Source organism: Lampris incognitus, chromosome 21 (genome assembly GCF_029633865.1).
Source record: "Lampris incognitus isolate fLamInc1 chromosome 21, fLamInc1.hap2, whole genome shotgun sequence".
Lineage (NCBI taxonomy): Eukaryota > Metazoa > Chordata > Actinopteri > Lampriformes > Lampridae > Lampris > Lampris incognitus.
This window is the reverse complement of record NC_079231.1, coordinates 26231656-26255755: the sequence shown is the minus strand read 5'-3', so window position 1 is coordinate 26255755 and position 24100 is coordinate 26231656. Positions and strand designations below refer to the sequence as shown.

The 24100-nt window shown below is 41.1% G+C and overlaps 1 pseudogene; it reads right to left on the bottom strand.

The window, feature by feature from the left end:
• Positions 1–24100, bottom strand: part of LOC130131448 (protein FAM184A-like) — a 187850-nt pseudogene that overhangs the window by 69567 nt on the left and 94183 nt on the right.

Genomic DNA, 24100 nt, shown 5'->3' with positions numbered 1-24100 from the left:
TCGGTCACGTACAACATTGCCAAACATATAGCCAACATCTTGACCCCTTTAGTGGGCAAAACACCTCACCATATCCAAAACTCCATTGACTTCGTGGACAAGGTCCAAGGCGTAAAACTGGAACCGGATGAAACCATGGTATCCTACGACGTGACCTCATTATTCACCTGCATCCCAACCATGGAGGCTTTGGAAACTGTGAGGCAACGTTTGCTACAGGATGACACCCTCCACGATAGGACCAACTTCAGCCCAGACCGGATTTGCCAACTACTGGACCTTTGCCTGAACATTACATATTTCCAATTCAGGGGCCAGATTTACATACAGAAACACGGCTGTGCAATGGGCTCACCAGTATCGCCCATTGTGACCAACTTATATGTATATGGAAGAGGTAGAACACAGGGCCCTGAACTCCTTCAGAGGAACACCTCCGAGCCACTGGTTCAGATATGTGGATGACACATGGGTCAAAATCCAAACACAAGAGGTGCAAGCGTTTACCAAACACATCAACTCAGTGGACAAGAACATTAAGTTCACAAGGGAAGACATTAAGTACAACAGTTTGCCCTTCTTGGACTGTGACGTCCACATTGGGGAAGACAGGAGCCTCCACATTGGGGTTTACAGGAAACCTACACACACAGACCAATATCGACTTTTTGACTCACACCACCCTCTGGAACACAAACTGAGCGTCATCAGAACTCTGCAACACAGAGCTGACAATGTGCCCAGCAGCACTCAGGCCCAACGAGAAGAACACAAACACCTGAGGGGAGCTTTAAAAACCTGCGGCTACCCCAGTTGGACCTTTGTGAAAACTGCAACACGTTCCAAAAAGACCAACCGGGTGAGCGACGAGGAGAAAAGGAACAGAAGGAAGAGCACAGTCATCCCATATGTTTCTGGGGTCTCCGAGAAACTCAGGAGAATTTTCAACAAACACCGCATCCCGGTATACTTCAAACCCAGCAACACACTCCCACAAAGACTGGTTCATCCCAAAGACCGTGTACCACACACCCAAAAAAGCAATCTGGTGTATGCTGTACAATGCAATGAGGATCGCACTGACCTGCACATAGGAGAAACCAAACAACCACTACACAAACGGATGGCCCAACACAGAAGGCCAAACTCCTCAGGACAAGACTCAGCAGTCTATCTACACCTAAAGGAGAAGACACACTCCTTTGAGGACAGCAACGTACACATTTTGGACAGAGAAGATAGATGGTTTGAAAGAGGGGTGAAGGAAGCCATCTATGCGAAACTGGAAAAACCATCCCTCAACAGAGGAGGAGGTCTGCCACACCACCTATCTCCCACTTACAATGCCGTCCTTTCATCTCTACCCAGGAGACTCAAGAAGCCTAGCCTCCAAGAACAACAGTCGGTCACTAACGGCTCCAACCACTCTCATGACCACTGAACAATGAAGTCGAAACTAACACCCCCAACGACCGTCGCTGCTAAACAAATGCAAATCAATAGCTCCGATGGTGACGGGCGCGGCCATAACATCGGTACACAAAAGAGCCACGCACATCAATAGCTCTGACAACGAATCCAAGAGGATAAATACTGAGTCTCATCAGCAGCCAGTCAGACTAGCTTGGTCTAGTCAGAAAGGCACGAACTGAGGACGCCTCTTGGATGAGAGGCGAAACGTCTTCATGGATATATACCAAGTCCAGTTGCACTTGATTCAACTCCTTTGGATACCTCAGAGATCTCTGCCAGGGATATGGGTGGGGCTTACCTTGAGTCTTCAGACTCTACCTCCTCCAGTGAGGACGTGTTAGCCGGGGTCAGGAGCTCCTCAAAGTGTTCTTTCCACTGCCTGACGACATCCCCAGTCCGGGTCAACAGTTCCCCTCCCCGGCTGAACACAGTCTGAGTCAAGCCCTGCTTCCCCTTCCTGAGTCGCCGGATGGTTTGCCAGAACTTCCTTGAGGCCAACCAAAGGTTCTCCTCCATAGCCTCGCCGAACTCCTCCCACACCCAAGTTTTTTATTATATGACCGCGAAGCCGCAGCCCGTCTGGCCTCCTGGTACCTGTCTGCTGCTTCAGGAGACCCCTGGGCCAACCGAGCTCGAATGGCCTCCTTCTTCAGCCTGATGGCTTTCCACACCGCTGGTGTCCACCAGCAGGTTCTTAGGTTGCTGCCTCGACAGGCACCGATGACCTTATGACCACGGCTCCTGCCTGCCGCACCTGCAATAGAGGCTTTGAACATGGCCCACTCAGACTCCATGTCCCCAGCCTCCCTTGGGATACACGAGAATTTCTTCCGCAGGTGGGAGTTGAAGACCTCATGGACAGGGGCCTCCATCAGACGTGTGTATCTTATATACCAAATACAAGTGCATTAGCCAGTAATATGCATGTAAATATATACATGTATAATGCGTATTTGTACATATCGATACTATAACACATTCTGAATTATTGTCACAGTACTTGGGAAGTTAAAGTACTGAGCAATAAACAAATGTCACAGGTTGTAGAAGACATATCTCCCACATTTTGAAGGGTTTCTGTGAAGGAAATGTATGGAACTAACTTAATTTGCAGAAATTTTGGGTGAAGGGCAGCTGAAAGGGTTTATTTCTTTGTGAGTTTTGTGAAGAGTGTCAGTAAGGGGGAAAAAAGAGGGGCTTGATGTGATGAACAGAGCTGGGTTCTGTTCACCTTTAACCCTTTTTAAATTGAGGGAAAGAAGCATCAGCTAACGTATTGCTAGTGTTAATGGATTAATACCCAGCTATTTCTAAATAGGTGCACTTAAGCAACGTCATATGCCCAACAGCTGGTTGAGTTTGGTACTGAAAAAAAACAAAAACTTCTTTTGCCACAAACAAATGCAACATTTAAGAAGAGTTCCAATGATCATTCACTACACAACTTGACAATAACAGTTTTCTGATAGCCAAGGTGATAAAATGCAACTTCAGAAATGTCAATCTTAGTTAGCCTAGAAGTGATCACTGTCAAAAAGTAATGCTTCAAATGCCGAGAGAGTCAATGTGATGTTTCGTTCCTTCTGATTTAATGTTATATCAAGTACCCAGTGGGGATGACAGGGCTTTTCTCACTGAGCTTTGAGCTCAACCTCTCTCCATCAATTATCTGAATCTTATGACAAGTCTTCTAGAAGTCTCTGAGCTGAGTGAAGGTTTAAGTGAACTGAGGGCAGCTCTGGAAGTAAGGCAGATTATCTCGCCCTCCTAAAGCTCTGTTGGCCCTGATGTTTTACCTGAGCTTTCTGAGAATGAGGAGCGCGGGAGTGAGTGAGGCTTGGCAGGGGATGACACAGAGGACGAGAAAAAGGAGGAGGAACAGGAGGATGCCGGGGAGATGGAGGAGGAAAAGGGCTTGAAAGGGGCGGGGCTCTCAACTCGAGGCAGGGACCTTTGGAGGGGGGAGTGAGGAGGCACAAGATGGCCCCCAGGTCCTACCTCCTCCAACTCCTCTTCCTCTCCCTCATGAGTCAGGGTGGGAGGGCTGACAAACTGAAGAGCTGATTGGTTAGGGAAGCTGGCAAAGCGGTGACCTGATTGGCTACCTGTTTTCAACTACAGACACACATATACAAAGGTAGGAGTTTGCAGGAGTGTTTTTATCTTCAACACACCAATGCACCAACTCTACTGTAAAGGACCTCTTTGATCAACTTTTTGTGAAACAAATAAATTAGTAACCTAGTCCTTCGTTTATGCTCATTATCAGCATCGATAGCATCATTCTGTTAATGATGTGGATGTGTTGACATTTTATGTAAGTCTATAAATATAGTTATTTATAGACTGATCTTTAACTATTGCCTTCCTCATGTTACAACTGTGGATAAAACTGGATGAATGGTTATGGAAGCAGTAGGCCCAACCATCACATCCATCCATTATCCAAACCACTTATCCTGCTCTCAGGGTCGTGGAGATGCTGGAGCCTATCCCAGCAGTCATTGGGCAGCAGGTGGGAAGACACCCTGGACAGACCTCCAGGCCATCACAGGGCTGACACACACACACACACACACACACACACACACACACACACACACACACACACACACACACACACACACACACACACACACACACACACACACACACACACACACACACACACACACCTAGGGACAATTTAGTACGGCCGATCCACCTGACCTACATGTCTTTGGACTGTGGGAGGAAACCGGAGCACCCGGAGGAAACCCACGCAGACATGGGGAGAACATGCAAACCCCACACAGAGGACGACCCGGGATGACCCCCAAGGTTGGACTACCTCGGGGCTCGAACCCAGGACCTTTTTGTTGTGAGGTGGCTGCGCTAACCACTGCACCGCTGTGCCGCCACAACTATCACAATTAAGGACAAATGTGAATGCAAATGAAAGGGCAGTATGACTGCGGCCTATGGGACATGTTTCTCTCAGTATGATCAGTAGGATTCTTTACTGCACATCAACATCTGGTGTGTTTTTAAGGTGTGAAGAGTGTGTTGACGTCAGACATGTGTCCAGAGCATCTACAACAAAGACTAGCGCCACATAAAGCAAGAGTCCAAAAAGCACCAGACAGTTACACAAAGTGTATTTATACCATTCAGCTTGATGATCCAACATGGTGGATACGACTTGCTGTGACTGATGACACCTAGCATTATACCAGTTAAGCCACTCACCTTGATGAGGGGGTTGATGACACCAACATTAGCACTGGAGTTGAAGACTTTATTGAAGCCCGTGTCTCTGTTGACCAACTCCAGCTGATAGAACTTCTTGTCATCCTGTATGGAAAATGCTTGGTTTAATCTCAGGTCAAGTTCAACAACTCTCATGTTAAATCCTACACATTAACTCCTACACATTAAATCCTACATGTTAAATCCTACACATTAACTCCTACACATTAAATCCTACATGTTAAATCCTACATGTTAAACCCAACATGTTAAATCCTACATGTTAAATCCTACACGTTAACTCCTACACATTAAATTCTACACATTAAATCCTACATATAAAATCCTACATGTTAAACCTACACATTAACTCCTACACATTAAATCCTACATGTTAAATCCTACATGTTAAATCCTACACATTAACTCCTACATGTTAAATCCTACATGTTAAATCCTACACATTAAATCCTACATGTTAAATCCTACACATTAACTCCTACATGTTAAATCCTACATGTTAAATCCTACACATTAACTCCTACATGTTAAATCCTACATGTTAAATCCTACACATTAAATCCTACATGTTAAATCCTACACATTAACTCCTACATGTTAAATCCTACATGTTAAATCCTACACATTAACTCCTACACATTAAATCCTACATGTTAAATCCTACATGTTAAATCATACACATTAACTCCTACATGTTAAATCCTACACATTAAATCATACATGTTAATTCCTACATGTTAAATCCTCCATGTTAAACCCAACATGTTAAATCCTACATGTTAAATCCTCCATGTTAAGTCCTACACGCTAAATCCTACACATTAAATCCTACATGTTAAATCCTACACGTTAACTCCTACACATTAAATCCTACATGTTAAATCCTACACATTAACTCCTACATATAAAATCATACATGTTAAACCTACACATTAAATCCTACATGTTAAATCCTACATGTTAAACCCAACATGTTAAATCCTACATGTTAAATCCTACATGTTAAATCCTACATGTTAAGTCCTACACGCTAAATCCTACACGTTAAATCCTACATGTTAAATCCTACACGTAAAATCCTACATGTTAAATCCTACACATTAACTCCTACAAATTAAATCCTACATGTTAAATCCTACATGTTAAATCCTACACATTAACTCCTACATGTTAAATCCTACATGTTAAATCCTACACATTAAATCCTACATGTTAATTCCTACATGTTAAATCCTCCATGTTAAACCCAACATGTTAAATCCTACATGTTAAATCCTCCATGTTAAGTCCTACACGCTAAATCCTACACATTAAATCCTACATGTTAAATCCTACACGTTAAATCCTACATGTTAAATCCTACACGTTAAATCCTACATGTTAAATCCTACAAGTTATTTGCTACACATTAAATCCTACAAGTTAAATCCTACAAGTTATTTCCTTCATGTTAAATCCTACATGTTAAATCCTACATGTCAAATTCCACATGTTAAATCCTACTTGTTAAATCCTATATGTTATACCCCACATGTTAAATCCTACACACTAAATCCTACATGTTAAATCCTACATGTTAAATCTTACACGTTACATCCTACACGTTAAATCATACACGTTAAATCCTACATGGTATGTATTTCAGCACATACCGCAGTGCATTAAGACCGGGATTTCACTCCTACCTGAAATCAATCAATCAATCAATCAATCAATCAATCAATCAATCAATCAATCAATCAATCAATCAATCAATCAGTCAGTCAATCAAGTTGCATTTTATATAGCGCTTTTCTAGCTGCAACAGCCACTCAAACCATGGGCGGTCAAAATGACCGCTCATGGTCATTCTAGTGTTAAGGTGAATCTGCTTAATTCAGTTCTCCTATGTCTTGGTAAGATTAGTTGTGCTAACAGCACAGTGGAACATTTACATTTAGTCTGTTATTGTCACCAGATGCTCAGCTAGTCATACCACAACACAACACCAGCTACACATTTGCTACAAGTATGATTAACTTCTAATTAGCAGCGAGCATTGATGCTAACACTGCTAACAAGTTAATGTGAAAGCTGACCAACCACTGTTACACACTGGCAGCTAAATTAAAACACCATGGACAGATGAAGAATTTCAATGTAGACCTTTAAGATAAAACACCTTATTCCTTAATTTCACTTAATGCTATTACTTACGTTATGTTCATAATCCTCAAATATTTCTCAGACCCACATGTTAACATTATGTTTAAAAAACTTAACACTTTTTTATTGAGACAGAAAACACAGAAAGATCATTTAATTTAATTCTGTCTTGAAAAAGCAGAACTGAGAGCTTTGTTAATTGTTGAGAATGCTGATGCCTGGCTGCTGACCCTGGCAAAACTTCAGTATGTCCATACTGCATGCACTCCCATGCTCTAAGAGACAAAGGGCGGGCGTCCGGGTAGCGCAGTGGTCTATTCCGTTGCCTATCTACACGGGGATCGCTGGTTCGAACCCCTTTGTTGCCTCTGACTTGGTCGGGTGGCCCTACAGGCACAATTGGCCGTGTCTGCGGGTGGGAAGCCGGATGTGGGTATGTGCCCTGGTCACTGCACTAGCACCTCCTCTGGTCGGTCGGGGCGCCTGTTCGGGGGGGGACTGGGGGGAAAGGCGTGATCCTCTCACGCGCTACGTCCTCCTGGTAAAACTCCTCACTGTCAGGTGAAAAGAAGTGGCCGGTGACTCCACATGTATGGGAGGAGACATGTGGTAGCCTCCCTGGATCAGCAGAGGGGGCGGAGCAGAGACTGGGACGGCTCGGAAAATAGGGTAATCGAGTAATTGGCCTAGTACAATTGGAGAGATAAAGGGGGAAAATAACTACCTACCTAACTAACTAACTAAATACATAAATAAATAAAGCGACAAAGGGCTCGCTCGCTCGCTCGCTCCCTGCCTCCCTACAGTTCATGAGTTTCTCTCTGAACTTACCACCAGCTTCTTGACCAGGGACTCTCTCTCCGTGACGAGCTCTCTGAGTTCTGCTATGAGCTGAAGGTCCTCTGGTCTGCTCTCCCTGTTCCGAAACTTCTCCTCTGTCCCCTGCAACCTGCACACAAACACAGAAATAAACAAACCAATAAACAAACAAACAAATAAATAAATAAGCCAGATATAAACACCAGATAATCCAATTATTAAATAATGGATTACTTTCTTTTGGAATACCTCATTACTTTAGTTTACCTTTGGATTACTTTGCCTTGAATTGTACAGATCTGATTCCAGGTCACAGGCTGACATTTTTCTAGAGTTGTTTTAACCATTGTTAACATAGCAATGTACATAGCAATGTAATTGATTATTCCTTAGTTCCAACCCCCTCAGAAAGAAAACAAAAACAAAGACAAGCATATCTTGATGCATGCTCAATAATCCACCTGCTGGAATTCTAGAAAAGGTGAATCAGTTCATCTGGACACAACGTTTATGGACAGAAACCTTTCATCATCATCTAAGTGACCTCTTCAGTCTCACCTGACTGCGGGTGTCCCACCCTTATAAACAATACAGTGTGTTTATAAACAATACAGTGTGTTTATAAACAATACAGTGACATAACAACCCAAACTAGTGATCCTTCATATACTAATGTGAGTGTGACCATTAACTAGAGTTTCAGTGGCCATGTGTACTGTTCACAGAGGGTTGGGGAATAGTTGCAATCACAGCATTGTAAGATGGTGACAGACGTACTCTTACCCCCCCCCCCCCGGTTCAGGGACGGTTGTTCCCTCTTCACTTAGATGGCCTCTTTGACTCCCTGTTCAAACCAACGTTTCTCCCCATCAAGGATGTGCACATCCTCAATCCTGAAAGAGTGGCCACTGGCCTGTAGATGGTGTAGACTGTGTAGATGGGTGTAGACTGTGGAGATGGTGTAGACTGTGCAGATGGTGCAGATGGGGCTAGACTGTGTAGATGGTGTAGGTGGGTGTAGACTGTGTAGATGGGTGTAGACTGTGGAGATAGTGTAGATGGGTGTAGACTGTGTAGATGGGTGTAGACTGTGTAGATGGATGTAGACTGTGGAGATGGTGTAGATGGGTGTAGACTGTATAGATGGTGTAGATGGGTGTAGACTGTGGAGATGGGTGTAGATGGTGTAGACTGTGTGGATGGGTGTATATGGTGTAGACTGTGTAGATGGGTGTAGACTGTATAGATGGTGTAGACTGCGGAGTCCTGGCCTGACGCAGAAGCTCTTCTGTGTTGGGCCATGCTCTTCACCAGCATGTGTTGGGATTGTGGTTTCCGTGATGTAGAAGTCACGGCAATCCTCCTGGTGCTTAGTAACAGCTACAGGGTACTGCTCTGTTGTGCCGGGGCTGATCCAGCTCTGCCGGGGCTGATCCAGCTCTGCAGCAGTGCGCTTTGGAGTTTTAAAGCCATCGAAACGCTGTGTTGGGAAACACCCATCGTCTCAGCTCTTCTGCCACACCTGAATTACCACTGGGGACACCAGCAGTCAGCTTAGATCGATGAAATCACTTTTAGATGAGTGACAAAATATGTTCCCACTAAACTTGGTTTCACACACACAACCTTCTCCTTACTGTACAATGTACCCACATACTCACAGAATCTGTAAAGCTGAGATCTTGTCTTTGAGGACCTCCTGAGCCTTGTTGAAGTCGGCCAGCATGATCTGGGTCTCTCTGTGGTGGGCTGCACTCAGCTCGCCCAACTCTCTCTCGTGTCTTTTAGATAAGTCCTGTTCATGAGCTCTACAAGACAGAAGGGGAAAGAACACGTGCAGGATGAGTAGTTTGGGTACTAATAATGATATGATGACGTCATCATGGTGAAATGACCTGGCCCATTAGCCCCGACAGTACCACAGCTGGGTACTCAGTAAGCTACATGACGAATGGAGCCCAAGACCCTGACAACAACAGTTTGACACTATAATGATACCGCATGCACACACATTACTACACCACAGTGAGCATGATGTGGAACCAGCGTTTTGTTTGTCATGAACACGATGGAGACACTATGGACATAATGAGACAGACAGACAAACAGAGAGGCAGACAGTGACATTTACTGTGTGCACACATACATACATACATACATACATACATACATACACACACCTAGGGACAATGTAGTACAGCTGAGTCACCTGACCTGCATGTCTTTGAGTCACCTGACCTACATGTCTTTGAGTCACCTGACCTACATGTCTTTGAGTCACCTGACCTGCATGTCTTTGAGTCACCTGACCTACATGTCTTTGAGTCACCTGACCTACATGTCTTTGAGTCACCTGACCTACATGTCTTTGGACTGTGGGAAGAAACAGGAGCCCCTGGAGGAAACCCACGCAGACACGGGGAGAACATGCAAACTCCACACAGAGGACGACCCCCAAGGTTGGACAACCCCGGGGCTCGAACCCAGGACCTTCTTGCGGTGAGGTGACCGCACTAAGCACTGCGCCTCCGTGCCGCCTGATGATAATAATAAACTGTATTTATATAAACTTTTCTTAACAAAGTTACAAAGTGCTTTACAAAAGAAATAAAACCAGACAAGGAGAAAAAAAAAATTAAAAAAGAGAGAATAAGACTAAAGGACATGAACACAGAGGAGGCAAAAACAATAAATGAATAAGACCAAATAAATAGCAGTAAAAATAAAATCAGTATGCATTAATAAATAAAAAATAAAACATCTAACGTTTCCAAAAGCTTTTGCAAAGCTCGAGACTTAGTGTGCTGAGCTCAGTAGGAGGACGGGTCCACCGTGTGGGGACTCTAACAGTAAAAGTCTGATTCTATGTGACAAACTGTGACCTGGGAAGAACCAGCAAGGACTCCCTCTGCGGATCTTACTGGTTGTGAGGGCGTAGACCAGGTCAATACATCAGAGGTGCATTTAGGAGCAAGACCGGCTGAGGCCTTAAAGTGCGCAATACAATGTTCAAATCAACTCAGAATATAACAGGCAGCCAGTATAGACAGCAAGCACAGGTGTGATGTGATCATGTCTCTTTGTCCCGGCAATGTGTCAAGCAATGGTGTTATGTGCCAACTTGAGATGGTGGAGGAGCCCTGGCTGATACCCGAGTAAAGTGCGTAGTAACAATAAAGCCAAGAATAGATAAAAGCATGTACAACGTTTTGTAGTTCAGCAATTGATAGAAATGATCTATTTAGAGATTATCTTGATTGAGCTGCATAAAACATGACTGAACAATATTTTTTGACTTGAGGGGCGTCCGGGTAGCATAACAGTCCACTCCATTGCCTATTAACATGGGGATCACCGGTTCGAATCCCCGTGTTACCTCCGGCTTGATCGGGTGTCCCTACAGATACAATTAGCCGTGTTTGCGGGTGGGAAACCAGATGTGGGTATGTGTCCTGGTCACTGCACTAGCGCCTCCTCTGGTCGGTTGGGGCGCCTGTTCAGGGGGGAGGTGAAACTGGGGGGAATAGCATGATCCTCCCATGCGCTACTTCCCCCTGGCGAAACTCCTCACTGTCAAGTGAAAAGAAGCGGGTGGCGACTTCACATGTATCGGAAGAGGCATGTGGTAGTCTTCAGCCCTCCCCGAATTGGCAGCGGGGGGGGGGGTTCAACAGTGATTGGGACAGCTCAGAGGAGTGGGGTAATTGGTTAGATACATTTGGGGAGAAAAATGGGGGGAAATAAAAAACATTTTTGACTTGATTATCAAAGCAGAGGTTAGCATCAAATACCTCCCCTAGATTCATAGCAGCCTGCTTAAAACTATTTGACAGACCACCAATATTAGTACCAACAGTGCTGATGGAATTTGGAGGACCAAACACAATGACCTCAAACTTATCATCATTAAATTTAAGAAGATTTTGGGACACCCAGGATTTAACATCAGAGAGGCAAGTTGTGAGATTTGCTAGGCTGCTAGGATCTGTGGGTTTCAGAGGTATGTACAACTGAGTGTCTTCAGCATAAAAACGGTAAAACACGTCATGACTTTGAATAACCTGGCCAAGAGGCAGCATGTATAAAGGAAGTGGAAGGGCACCAATAATTGAGCCTTGAGGGACACCACAACCCAACTGAACCACCGAGGAAGTAGAATTACCCAGAACAACAGAAAAAGTTCGGTTGGAGAGGTATGAGCGTAAATAAACTAAGAGCCGAGCCCTTGATGCCTACCCAAGTCTCCAAGCAATGTAATTGTCAAATGTCAAATATGTCAAATAAACTGCTGGCTGATACTGCTTATTTGTATTCAGAACGATTGGTTTATTGTCTCAACGTTAATATCGTAACATGTGACGTACACAAAGTGCTCTCAACCAACCTTGATGCCTGACTTCCGGTTCGTCCCAGCATAGCTGCTTATTATACTCTCTGTTTGGTTACACAGTCTGTCCGTCTACTTATATCACGCAATACCTCGACATATCCCCCTCACATTATCCTCCCTCTCGATCACAGTGTTGCAAACAAACAATAACTCTTTTATTCTAGACTTGTGAAATACTGAACATTAATGTGTAACCTTAGCACCCACATATTAAGGCATCATACATATAAACACAACATTTGTTAAATTAAACTGACAGTCCAGTAATCACATGTATACTGTGATCGACTGTGTCAAAGGCAGCATGTAGTAAGTCTAAAAGAACTAAAATCGAGCAGTCACCTCTGTCTGCAGTCAGCAGTAGGTCATTAGTAACCTTAAATAGAGCTTTCTTAGTACTGTGAAATGCTCCAAAAGCAGACTGGAAACTGTTAAAAACACCCAGTATTCATAAAAGATATCAGTTGAGATGAAATTACTTGTTCCAGAACCTTAGATAAAAAATACAATTTGGAGATTAGTCTGTAGTTACTTAAGGACAGGGGATCCAAATTAGGTTTCTTTAGGAATGGGTGAACAATAGCGTGTTTAAAACTGTCTGAAAAAGAACCAGAGGCCAGAGAATTATTAAAAATTTGTGAAATAACAGGGCTGTGGAATGGATTGGAAAATACTTCCTTGAAAAGCTTACTTGGGATGATGTCAAAGACGCAGGAGGAGGAGTTCATATGGGAGACTGTACTCTCTAACATTGTAATTGTAATGGGTTGAAACTGAGGAAAAGAAGCAGACTTAACATGGACAGTAGAAGTAATGCAAGAGTCAGGCTGGATTTGGGCCCTGATATTCTCCACCTTATATACAAAAAGAGCGAGACATTTTTCAGACAACTCAACATCAGTTTCAGAAAAAGAAGTAGAGGGACCATTAACAGAAGCAATTCCCCTAAATAGAACTTTAGGATTATGACTATTTCTAGGTATCAATTTAGAGAAGTAAGCTGATCTCGCATCCTTAACTCCTTACTGGTGAATTAACATTTGGTTTTTAAGGGTGTTATGTGCTATTTTTGACTCGTTGACCTTCCATTTTCATTCAGATTTTCTACAGTATTTTAAGGGGTCATTTGTGATTGTTCAGCCAGAGGAGGTTATTTGACTTTTGTTTCCTATTTTTGAACGGTACAAACTCATCAAGGATGGATAGGCACTGATCGTTGAATAAACGTATCAGTGCATCCGGATTGAGAGGGGATATATATGTAGTGGAAATAAAGGATGATGAATTAAAAGCATCACAGTATTTTACTGCAGAACCAGCACTGAGCAGGTTTTAGGATAGTGACTAGGAATAGAGAGCTGTAGAGGAACTTTAAAAACAACTGTTTTATGGTCAGTTACAAGCTAATCCACTAGACTAAGACACTTGAGAGAAACTAGACGAGAGTAGAATGTTTAAGATGTGACCTTTGGAATGTGTGGACCCTTTAACATATTGAATGAGGTTACAAGAACCTATAGGATCTAAAAAATGTGAGGTGAGGGAATGGGAAGAACAGCATACATAAATATTGAAATCACCAAGAATAAGCACGCGGTCATATTTAGGCATTACAATGGATATAATCTCAGAACCCAGCCACTGAGGATTCACAAGCCAGTGCATGCCGGTCCCAAGCCCGGATAAATGGGGAGGGTTGCGTCAGGAAGGGCATCCGGCATAAAACCTTTGCCAAATAAAATATGCGGATCATAAATAGGATTTCCATACTGGATCAGTTGAGGCCCGGGTTACAAACCACCATAACTGTTGGCCAGCAGGATGCCAGTAGAAACTATGCTGCTGTTAGGTGAAGGAGAAGGAGAGGGCAAAGGCATGTCCAGAGGCAGCGGGAGAGCTGGTTGATATGATGGAGAGAAGAAAGGTAGGCATACTGTGTGTGCAAGAGACAAGGTGGAAGGGGAGTAAGGCCAGGAGTATCGGAGGTGGGTTCAAACTCTTCTACCATGGTGTGAATGGGAGGAGAAATGGGGTAGGGGTATTTCTGAAGGAAGAACATGTCAAGAGTGTGCTGGAGGTGAAGAGAGTGTCAGACAGAGTGATGAGTATGAAGCTCGAAATTGAAGGTGTATTGGTGAATGTTATCAACACATATGCCCCGCAAGTTGGGTGTGAGATGGAAGAGAAAGAAGAATTCTGGAGTGAGTTGGACGACGTGGTGGAGAGGGTACCCAAGGAGGAGAGAGTGGTGATTGGAGCGGACTTCAATGGGCATGTTAGTGTAGGGAACAAAGGTGATGAGGAGGTGATGGGAAGGTATGGAGTCAACGAGAGAAATGTGGAAGGACAGATGGTGGTGGATTTTGTGAAAAGGATGGAAATGGCTGTGGTGAATACATATTCCAAGAAGAAGAAGGAACACAGGGGGACATACAAAAGTGGAGTAAAGTGCAGACAGGTGGACTATATCTTATGCAGGAGGTGCGATCTGAAAGGGATTGGAGACTGCAAGGTGGTGACAGGGGAGAAGGTAGCTAGGCAGCATTGGATGGTGGTCCTGTAGGATGACGTTAGAGACCAAGAAGAGGAAGAGAGTGAAGGCAGAGCCAAGGATCAAATGGTGGAAGTTGAAGGAGGAAGACTGTTGTGTGGAGTTCAGGCAGGAGGTAAGACAGGCACTGGGTGGTAGTGAAGAGTTGCCAGATGGCTGGACAACCACTGCAGAATTCGTGAGGGAGACAGCTAGGAAAGTATTTAGTGTGCCATCAGGGCAGAGGAATGAAGACAAGTCGACTATGGTGGAGGAATGAGGAATCACGGCAAGTATACAGAGGATGAGGTTGGCAAAGAAGAAGTGGGATAGTCAGAGAAATGAAAAAAGTAGGCAGGAGTACAATAGTGGGGCAGCTTAGCTCCAATATTCATAAGGATTGTGCATTTTGTAATAAAAGCGTCAAACTTGGTACATATGTAGCTCAATATATTTAAAAGAAATCTGGATATGGAGCCACTGATAATTAACCCCGTAGTAACCATGGCAGGCATGGACCTTATTAGATCGCTTTTAGCAGGGCTGTGGCCTCCCTAAATTTCATATCATCCATTATGACAAGAAAGGGGAGACTGTTACCTTTCCAGAGATGCCCATATTATTGTTCTAGTCAAAACAGAACCAGAGATATGCCATTTCACATATCGGATGGTACCAATGCATGTTGAAAAAACCACGTTGATAAGCAGTTACTTTTGTAAATAAAAACACAATAAACACTGTTGAAATACTGAATTGTGTATTGTTTCCTGCAGTCGCTGGTTCTAAACCTTGCCCAACAGAAGAGGAGTGTTTAGGTATAGATGTCTATACATAGGGTGTAGATGAATAGAGGAGTGTTTAGGTATAGGTGTCTATACATAGTGTATATATGAATAGAGGAGTGTTTAGGTATAGGTGTCTATACATAGTGTATAGATGAATAGAGGAGTGTTTAGGTACAGGTGTCTATACATAGTGTATAGATGAATAGAGGAGTGTTTAGGTACAGGTGTCTATACATAGTGTATAGATGAATAGAGGAGTGTTTAGGTATAGATGTCTATACATAGTGTATATATGAATAGAGGAGTGTTTAGGTATAGGTGTCTATACATAGTGTATATATGAATAGATGAGTGTTTAGGTACAGATGTCTATACATAGTGTATATATGAATAGAGGAGTGTTTAGATATAGGTGTCTATACATAGTGTATATATGAATAGAGGAGTGTTTAGGTATAGGTGTCTATACATAGTGTATATATGAATAGATGAGTGTTTAGGTACAGATGTCTATACATAGTGTATATATGAATAGAGGAGTGTTTAGATATAGGTGTCTATACAAAGTGTATAGATGAATAGAGGAGTGTTTAGGTACAGATGTCTATACATAGTGTATATATGAATAGAGGAGTGTTTAGGTATAGGTGTCTATACATAGTGTATATATGAATAGAGGAGTGTTTAGGTACAGATGTCTATACATAGTGTATAGATGAATAGAGGAGTGTTTAGGTATAGGTGTCTATACATAGTGTATAGATGAATAGAGGAGTGTTTAGGTACAGATGTCTATACATAGTGTATATATGAATAGAGGAGTGTTTAGGTATAGGTGTCTATACATAGTGTATATATGAATAGATGAGTGTTTAGGTACAGATGTCTATACATAGTGTATATATGAATAGAGGAGTGTTTAGATATAGGTGTCTATACATAGTGTATATATGAATAGAGGAGTGTTTAGGTATAGGTGTCTATACATAGTGTATAGATGAATAGAGGAGTGTTTAGGTATAGGTGTCTATACATAGTGTATATATGAATAGAGGAGTGTTTAGATATAGGTGTCTATACATAGTGTATGTATGAATAGAGGAGTGTTTAGGTATAGGTGTCTATACATAGTGTATATATGAATAGATGAGTGTTTAGGTACAGATGTCTATACATAGTGTATATATGAATAGAGGAGTGTTTAGGTATAGGTGTCTATACATAGTGTATAGATGAATAGATGAGTGTTTAGGTACAGATGTCTATACATAGTGTATATATGAATAGAGGAGTGTTTAGATATAGGTGTCTATACATAGTGTATATATGAATAGAGGAGTGTTTAGGTATAGGTGTCTATACATAGTGTATAGATGAATAGAGGAGTGTTTAGGTATAGGTGTCTATACATAGTGTATATATGAATAGAGGAGTGTTTAGATATAGGTGTCTATACATAGTGTATGTATGAATAGAGGAGTGTTTAGGTATAGGTGTCTATACATAGTGTATATATGAATAGAGGAGTGTTTAGGTATAGGTGTCTATACATAGTGTATATATGAATAGAGGAGTGTTTAGATATAGGTGTCTATACATAGTGTATATATGAATAGAGGAGTGTTTAGGTATAGGTGTCTATACATAGTGTATATATGAATAGATGAGTGTTTAGGTACAGGTGTCTATACATAGCGTATAGATGAATAGAGGAGTGTTTAGATATAGGTGTCTATACATAGTGTATATATGAATAGAGGAGTGTTTAGGTATAGGTGTCTATACATAGTGTATAGATGAATAGAGGAGTGTTTAGGTATAGGTGTCTATACATAGTGTATATATGAATAGAGGAGTGTTTAGATATAGGTGTCTATACATAGTGTATATATGAATAGAGGAGTGTTTAGGTATAGGTGTCTATACATAGTGTATATATGAATAGAGGAGTGTTTAGGTACAGGTGTCTATACATAGTGTATAGATGAATAGAGGAGTGTTTAGGTACAGGTGTCTATACATAGTGTATATATGAATAGAGGAGTGTTTAGATATAGGTGTCTATACATAGTGTATATATGAATAGAGGAGTGTTTAGGTATAGGTGTCTATACATAGTGTATAGATGAATAGAGGAGTGTTTAGGTACAGGTGTCTATACATAGCGTATAGATGAATAATGTCTCGACAGGGACTGGCAACTTAGTTTTTTCAAGTTTTTTCTCTGCACCACTGCACCGTATCACCTCTTGTTACACGTGTCCTTGTATACATATCTGAAGATTGTTAAGTACAACGAGAGAGCCACGAAATTGGAGTCCAGTTCCGTGTACGTGAAACCTACATGGCCAATAAACATGATTCTGATTCTGATCTGATATGCCAGTCTGAATACCAAGCGCTGTTCTGCCGTCAATATCATGGAGTATATAGATGATCGCAACTGCTCTCACGTCTTTCTCTCTCTGAATGATGTTTTCTACCGTCTCTTCTCCCGTGTAAGTGAATGATGTGATGTGTCTCCCCTGTGTGCAAGTGTAGTCTGTCCTCCTCTCAGGTCTACATGGTGATGGTGGCTCAGGTCCTGGGCTGTTCCAGTGGCATCTGGACACTGCTTGGCATCCTCCTCATCATATTCTTCATATATTTTATGGTTCCATTATAATTCTGTTATCCTCTTTTGATGTTGTATTCTGTAAATTGTGCAAACACAATTTCCCCCCCCCGCTTCTGGTGTGAGAAGATGGTGGTGTGAATTCACATTTGCAGCGGCCTCACCCAGTAACGGTGTGCAAAAGATGGCGGTACGAATGCACGTTTGCAGCGGGCTGACCCAGTACCAGCCATGCAGCGTCCTTTATCCACGTCTGCGTCTAAGGTTTGTCTTCGTTTGACGGCTGGGAGAAGAGCTGGCGCTGGATCGGCTGGGAGAGCTTGGTCTGCTGCATCCTGTGGGCCCAGGGACCACGGCCCTGCCTGGAGCTGCATCTGTGGAGGCTGCATCTGTGAGGGTGGTCTGAAAGGATGCAGAAGCAGGGCAGACTATGCTAACTGCTAGCCCATGCAGACCGGCAGTTCTGATGACACAGAGGGCGGTCTGGCAGCGGCCTCGCCTGGCTTGACTGCTTGATTGTGGTGTTTTTGGTGTCATGGTGTGGAGTGCGGGGAGGGGGGTGTCGAAGGTGTCTGGCTGGCAGAGCTAGCATTGGACTTGCAGGGAGAGCTTTGTCTGCTGCATCCTGTGGGCCCAGGAACCATGGTCCTGTCTGGAGCTGTGCCTGAAGAGGAAACACCAAGGGTGGTCTGATCGGATGCGGAAGTGGAAGCGGGGCAGGCTAAGCTAACTGCTAGCCCATGCAGACCGGCAGTTCAACAGTGCTCCTGGCTGGCGTTCGTTCCCTTGGGCAGTGTTTTGTTTTTTGGTTTTTTAGTTTAGATGTATGTGTTAGTTTGGATATGTGTGTTCTTGTAGTTTTGGGATGTGCTTTTTTGTCTTTGTGTTGCACTGCTGTGGGCTGGCGGAAGTGATGTGTCGTTTCATTTCATGTACAGAACTACATAAAGTGTTCCTGATTCCTGACTCATGGCACGTTGTGCGTCTTGGGAGGGTTAGGGTTAGGGTTAGGGTGAGGGTCTAAGGACAGGATGTTGTGTTGCAACATTGAGGCACATTTGTAATTTGTGATGTTGTGCTGTCCAAATAAAACCGACGTGACTTGAATGTGACAACGTGGGAACTGGTGTGACGGGTGTGTCCGCTCTCATGTCCAAATTCACAGACGACAATACAGTTGGCACAGTAGGACACACTAATAAGGGGCATTGTGTGTGTGTGTGTGTGTGTGTGTGTGTGTGTGTGTGTGTGTGTGTGTGTGTGTGTGTGTGTGTGTGTGTGTGTGTGTGTGTGTGTGTATACACATATGGTGGGGAGTGCTTGGGTGGGTCCATACAGCCCCTAGAGCACGAAGCTGGAACTGAGTGCAAGAGACAAAAGGAAGGCACAGTAACACATACATGGATATTTCTGGAGGACAAGATAAAACAGTTGGCACGTTCTTTCACACCTGTTTTGAGACGGACCACAACACAGCGGTGTTATTAAGGTGGAGCTGTCCATGCCTCCTCCCATACATGTGGAGTCACCAGCCGCTTCACCTGACAGTGAGGAGTTTCACCAGGGGGAGGTAGCGCGTGGGAGGCGTTAGTGCAGCTCCGGTTTCCCACCCGCAGACATGGCCAATTGTGTCTGTAGGGACGCCCGACCAAGCCGGGGGTAACACGGGGATTCGAACCGGCGATCCCCGTGTTGGTAGGCAACGGAATAGACCGCCACGCCACCTGGACGCCCCATCTTGTCGTTTTTCTATGACAAGAACATGAATCCATAAATGTTTTTTTCTAGGCTAGTGGGATCTCATGGTGCCGTTCCGGGGTAATGATCTCCCCCTTTTAAACCTGGACTTGGTTGGTTTGCCTGCAGGTTTTATACAGTTCTCGCTCTGACAGAGGAACCTGTCGCTTAACCCGAGCTCATGCTCAGAGAGCAGAAGATGGTTCTGCAGAATACTTGGGTATCAGGAGCAGTTCCTGTCTCAGCCATCATCATCACAGTAGCCATGCTGACACCAGAATGGTGCCTACTGATAATGATTTACATACTGATGATTTATATACTGATAATGATTTATATACTGATAATGATCTATATACTGATAATGATTTACATACTGATGATTTATATACTGATAATGATTTATATACTGATAATGATTTACATACTGATAATGATTTACATACTGATGATTTATATACTGATAATGATTTACATACTGATAATGATCTATATACTGATAATGATTTACATACTGATGATGTATATACTGATAATGATTTACATACTGATAATGATCTATATACTGATGATTTATATACTGATAATGATTTACATACTGATAATGATCTATATACTGATGATTTATATACTGATAATGATTTATATACTGATGATTTATATACTGATAATGATTTAACATACTGATGATTTATATACTGATAATGATCTATATACCGATAATGATTTACATACTGATGATTTATATACTGATAATGATTTATATACTGATAATGATTTACATACTGATGATTTACATACTGATGATTTATATACTGATAATGATTTATATACTGATAATGATTTACATACTGATAATGATCTATATACTGATGATTTATATACTGATAATGATTTACATACTGATAATGATCTATATACTGATGATTTATATACTGATAATGATTTAAATACTGATAATGATCTATATACTGATGATTTATATACTGATAATGATTTATATACTGATGATTTATATACTGATAATGATTTACATACTGATGATTTATATACTGATAATGATTTATATACTGATAATGATTTACATACTGATGATTTACATACTGATGATTTATATACTGATAATGATTTATATACTGATAATGATCTATATACTGATAATGATTTACATCCTGATGATTTATATACTGATAATGATTTATATACTGATAATGATTTACATACTGATAATGATTTACATACTGATGATTTATATACTGATAATGATTTACATACTGATAATGATCTATATACTGATAATGATTTACATACTGATGATGTATATACTGATAATGATTTATATACTGATAATGATTTATATACTGATGATTTATATACTGATAATGATTTAACATACTGATGATTTATATACTGATAATGATCTATATACTGATAATGATTTACATACTGATGATTTATATACTGATAATGATTTATATACTGATAATGATTTACATACTGATGATTTACATACTGATGATTTATATACTGATAATGATTTATATACTGATAATGATTTACATACTGATAATGATCTATATACTGATGATTTATATACTGATAATGATTTACATACTGATAATGATCTATATACTGATGATTTATATACTGATAATGATTTACATACTGATAATGATCTATATACTGATGATTTATATACTGATAATGATCTATATACTGATGATTTATATACTGATAATGATTTACATACTGATAATGATCTATATACTGATGATTTATATACTGATAATGATTTATATGCCGATGATTTATATACTGATAATGATTTCACATAATGATGATTTATATACTGATAATGATCTATATACTGATAATGATTTACATACTGATGATTTATATACTGATAATGATTTATATACTGATAATGATTTACATACTGATGATTTACATACTGATGATTTATATACTGATAATGATTTATATACTGATAATGATTTACATACTGATAATGATCTATATACTGATGATTTATATACTGATAATGATTTACATACTGATAATGATCTATATACTGATGATTTATATACTGATAATGATTTACATACTGATAATGATCTATATACTGATGATTTATATACTGATAATGATTTACATACTGATAATGATCTATATACTGATGATTTATATACTGATAATGATTTATATACTGATGATTTATATACTGATAATGATTTAACATACTGATGATTTATATACTGATAATGATCTATATACTGATAATGATTTACATACTGATGATTTATATACTGATAATGATTTATATACTGATAATGATTTACATACTGATGATTTACATACTGATGATTTATATACTGATAATGATTTATATACTGATAATGATTTACATACTGATGATTTATATACTGATAATGATTTGTATACTGATAATGATTTACATACTGATAATGATTTACATACTGATAATGATCTATATACTGATAATGATTTACATACTGATGATTTATATACTGATAATGATTTACATACTGATAATGATCTATATACTGATAATGATTTACATACTGATGATGTATATACTGATAATGATTTACATACTGATAATCAACGCGATCATCACCCTTAAAAAGCCTCCACTGTGGTCCAGTCTTCGCTGGAACGTCGCCTTTCATGGACTTCTGCCTGCCTGCCTGCCTGCCTGCCACTGAGCCGACTCCTGCTCTACCCCTGAGATCGGTTACTTCCATAAAGACTTGATTCTTCCCTTACCTGGTTGTCCCGTCTGCTTTTGGGTTCTTTCCTGATACGTGACATATATACTGATAATGATCTATATACTGATGATTTATATACAGATAATGACCTATATACTGATAATGACCTATACACTGATGGTTTATATACTTATAATGATCTATATACTGATGATTTATATACTGATAATGATCTATATACTGATGATTTATATACTGATGATTTATATACCGATAATGAGCTATATACTGATGATTTAAATAATGATAATGATCTATATTCTGATAATAACCTATATACTGATGATTTATATACCGATAATGAGCTATATACTGATGATTTAAATAATGATAATGATCTATATTCTGATAATAACCTATATACTGATGATTTATATACCGATAATGAGCTATATACTGATAAAGATCTATATACTGATGATTTATATACTGATAATGAGCTATATGCTGATAATGAGCTATATACTGATAATGATCTATATACTTATAATGACTGTCCTGGCCTGTTATCTTCCAACTAATCCTTTAGAGATTATGAAACCGGGCTTTGAATTTGAATTCCATGGTTTCAATTTTATCCCACTCCTGATACCAATGTAGCGAATTCTGAGGGCAGTGGGGAACCACCGCTGCAGCCGGGAATCGAACCCGGGTTGCCCGCACAACGGGCAACTGCGTTAATCAGTTAACTAAAGGATCTGACCCGTTAGCCAAGGGCTAGCGAGCCTAGTCATCTGTGTTCGTTACACTACATACATGCAAACAGTTAGGTACAGTTACACAGGTACCATTACATCACCCCAGTATCACAAGATTTCGTGTCATAGTCATGAAATGTAATCTATGAAATCGTGCGGGGGGACACGATGTCACTGAAATCGTCTTCTCCGGCACCACCAAGTTGTAGCCAATGCATTCCTATGGGCCAAGTTTTTCTTGCGCGAGTCACGTTATCAAGATGCTGGCTGTGGCTGGTCTGGCCTCCCGGGAGAATGCCTGTCACTTACATTTGAAAACACAAAACCTACCTAACCCTAACCACTGTACGTTTTGTGTTTTCAGATATATATGTACATGACTGGTGGCATTCTCCCGGGAGGCCAGACCAGTCAGAGCTAGCATCTTGATAACGTGACTCGCGCAAGAAAAACTTGGCCCACAGGAATGCACTGGATACAACTTGGTGGTGCCGAGAAGACAATTTCAGTGACATCGTGTCCCTCAGCACGATTTCATAGAATACATTTCGTGACTATGACACAAATCTCATGATACCCGGTTGCACAACTGCATGACATTTAATCAGGGTGCGAACTACGGGAGAGGGAGCCAGGGGGAGCCCCTTAATAAGACGTGAGCATTCATGAAAACATGACGTGTGAAATTTTGGGGGTCTCATTTAAAGATTAGGCACGCCCAGTGACTGCTGGGATAAGCTCCAGCATCCGTGCGACCCTGAGAGCAGGATACGCGATTTGGGTGATGGATGGATGGATGGATGGATGCATTCAAATTTAATTGGTTCAATCAAATCTTTGGACAAATGACCTTGATTTTGGTGTC